Consider the following 3,349-nt stretch of genomic DNA (forward strand, 5'->3'; position numbering starts at 1 on the left):
ATTTAATATTTCAGATATATTATCTGTACCAAATTTTGGGAGGAAAAATCTAAAATGAATCCCTTGAAACCCATGCCAAAATGTGGTTTAAATAAAGTTGGCTATCCAGCAATATCAAAGCTGAATGAACAAAAGACATAAGTCGATAACACAGAGTGACAGAATTAAGCTTATTTATGAGAAAAAAGTACTATAGCTACTTCAGAGCAGATAGATAAAGTATTTGAAACCAGGTAATAAATAACCTAATCGTAGCTGCATGCTGCACTGTCCAAAAATACTTCTTTTTTTTTCTTCATTAAGGTACTCTAAAGCTTATTAGATATCAGAAAGAATGAGAAGAAAAGTACCAATTTCAACCATTTTTGACGTTATTATTTTGATGAAAAATGCAAAATACTGAAACCAACATGGCAGTTTTCCTTGTTTGGTTTTTCCAACACCAAAAACGTTTTTAGGCCGTACAATCTCCTTTTACTGAACAAATTCACAAGCAATAAACATTAAATGTCCATTTCACTACATTGCTTTACAGTGTATTCTAATGTAAATGTAAAGAAAGTAAAAATACAAGAAACTCGAGGCCTGAGATATTCTATATCATTTCACTACATTGCTTTACAGTGTATTCTAATGTAAATGTAAAGAAAGTAAAAATACAAGAAACTCGAGGCCTGAGATATTCTATATTTTCTTAATTTTTAGGGCCACTTTGAGTTTTTACTATGTTTTATTTTCTTTATTTAAATTTGCGACTGTGTGATTTATATATTTAATTATTTCTCCTTTCAATTTAAATAAAATTTTCTCTGGAACAAAGCATGAAGTCTGTACTATTAAGCAGATTAAATTTTAATAAAATTTATCCAATATGTTTTTCATACTTTAGTCATTAAAATATACAATGAGACATTTTTTTATTTGAAAAAATAATAAGTTATACCTTAAATTAATTTCAAGAAGGTATCCTTACCTTTAATTTCTTAATTAAAATTAAAAAAAAAGAAAAAAAAATAGATGTAAGATTTTATGTTAAACGAGTGAAGTTTCATCAGGAAAAAATGTAAAAAATAACAATAAATTGAAGTTGTTACAAAATATTAGTTGAAATAAATATCCTCATATTATGATGTCTTTTGACCTAACCCGTACAGCACAAAAACATTCGTAGAAGGTCCCTAGAATGTCTGGGACTTTGGGGACATTATGTCCCACGAATATACACAATGTTTAGGGCCACTTTGAGTTTTTACTATGTTTTATTTTCTTTATTTAAATTTGCGACTGTGTGATTTATATATTTAATTATTTCTCCGAGCTTGAGCTCTAAAAATTGTATATGACAGTTTCCAATTGATTCACTGAATAATTTTTACTTTTAAATAATATTTATCGTAATAAATCATAATTTACAAAAGGAGCCTTTAAAAATAAAGTAAAAGGTAAAAGTGCCATAAAATTGTTTTATTTTTGCACCTTACTTTTGTTGTCCTTATAGGTAAATTTTGCAACTAAACTTTTATGCTGTCAAAATTATTCTGTGAACAATGAATTAAGTTTATCCTTGCTTTATTTATGTACTTCTTTTAAAAATCAAAATCATTTTGAATTTTCAGTTTGTACTAGATTTTACGTATTTTTCAATAATTTAATTTTTATGATAAAAATTAAAATATCTACTTATATGTACATTATTTTCCTATCTCGTAAGAATATTAAAACAAGCACGAAAAAGACTCCGAGATGGTAAATGGTAAAAGCGTATATTTTCTATATGTAAAAAAAAAAAAAAAAAAAAAAAAAAAAAAAGGGAACAACAAAAAACCGGTATAAAATATCTGTTATTTTCAAAAACAGGTTATTAAAAGACTTAATATTTATAAAGTTAGCATAAGATTGGTTTTGAATGCTCTAATTCTAATGCTGGACTCAATCAATGAAATTGAAGGTATCGTTTTTTTTTTATTGGCGGTAAATCTGTCCACAAATAAATGGAAACATATAAAAGATAAAAGAAAAAGAATCCTTATAAAATCTACTTAAATGTAGCTATTTATTGAATTTATTATATTATTGGCAGATACGTAAATCATGAATGAATGAATAATTTTCAAGCTGTGTTAAATGAATGTGTTTATTTTTTAATAACTCCTGACGGCTTGAGTAAAGTAACGAAACAGATTTATTGTAGTGCTTTTGTGATACTCATCAATACTCGTTTATGTACTAAGTTTGATACCCTACCTAACTTTCTACTGTCATTTTTTTTTTTCGAATCAGTTGTTAAATTTTGAGAACTTCTTGCCAAGGGTTGTTATAAAATGGACATGTTCATTTTTTTATTATTATGTTATGATGTAGAAGTACAATTTATTATTAATATATTTTATGGATAAATGATTATTTTTAATAAATTCTAGAAGAGTAAGGTTTTGTGTGAGTAATGAAGTATTGTGTTTGACAACATAGTTTTTAAAACTTTTTTAAATCAATAATTTGTGCTTAATAATATTAATTTTTAAAACTTTGAGCAGACATATGTGTTAAATTTTTTTCTTAATTTTATTTCATGTTCATTGACTCAATAGGTCTAAATATTGGGTTCCTTGATTTGAATACTTTACATTGAGTATAGCTTTCTTTTCTCTGTAGAGTAGTTGCCTCTAAACGAAGTCAATCTTGTACTGACTACAGTCCCTGAATACTTTACATTGAGTATAGCTTTCTTTTCTCTGTAGAGTAGTTGCCTCTAAACGAAGTCAATCTTGTACTGACTACAGTCCCCCCAAGTTACCGTATTTCTGCTCTAAAACATTAAAAGTTATTTTCTTTCACGCCTAAAAAGTAGGTCTAAATATTGGGCTCCTTGATTTGAATACTTTACATTGAGTATAGCTTCCTTTTCTCTGTAGAGTAGTTGCCTCTAAACCAAGTCAATCTTGTACTGACTACAGTCCCCCCAAGTTACCGTATTTCTGCTCTAAAACATTAAAAGTTATTTTCTTTCACGCCTAAAAAGGGTACTTTTATTTTAAAGTAATTATGATTTTATGTTCAAAGACCTATTATTATTTTATCATTTTATTTTCGATCTACACTTCTTTTCACCATCACGAATAACTGCAGAAATCAAATTACATAGAAAAGTACCTAGGTCTAAAGTCTACTTTACGTATATTGCAAAAACCTTATATAAAGTTGATGTGTTCGAAAAATAATTCCTCAACAAATAATGCCATTTATTTGCTATTTGCCAATGAAATCTCACATAAATTACTGCCAACACTGACAAAAACATCAGGTATTTGAAATTTTGAAAAGGTCTACTCAAAAAATGCTTTCAACAAGC

The 3,349-nt window shown here is 27.2% G+C and overlaps 1 long non-coding RNA gene across 1 annotated transcript; it reads left to right on the forward strand.

The window, feature by feature from the left end:
- The first annotated feature begins 1,835 nt into the window (after positions 1–1,835).
- LOC113472736 lies at positions 1,836–3,349 on the forward strand. The gene is made up of 2 exons (XR_003394931.1): positions 1,836–2,588; positions 2,849–3,349. It is a non-coding gene; the product is annotated as an uncharacterized LOC113472736 (long non-coding RNA).

Source organism: Diaphorina citri, unplaced genomic scaffold (assembly GCF_000475195.1).
Source record: "Diaphorina citri unplaced genomic scaffold, Diaci psyllid genome assembly version 1.1 scaffold7804, whole genome shotgun sequence".
NCBI classification, from domain to species: domain Eukaryota; kingdom Metazoa; phylum Arthropoda; class Insecta; order Hemiptera; family Psyllidae; genus Diaphorina; species Diaphorina citri.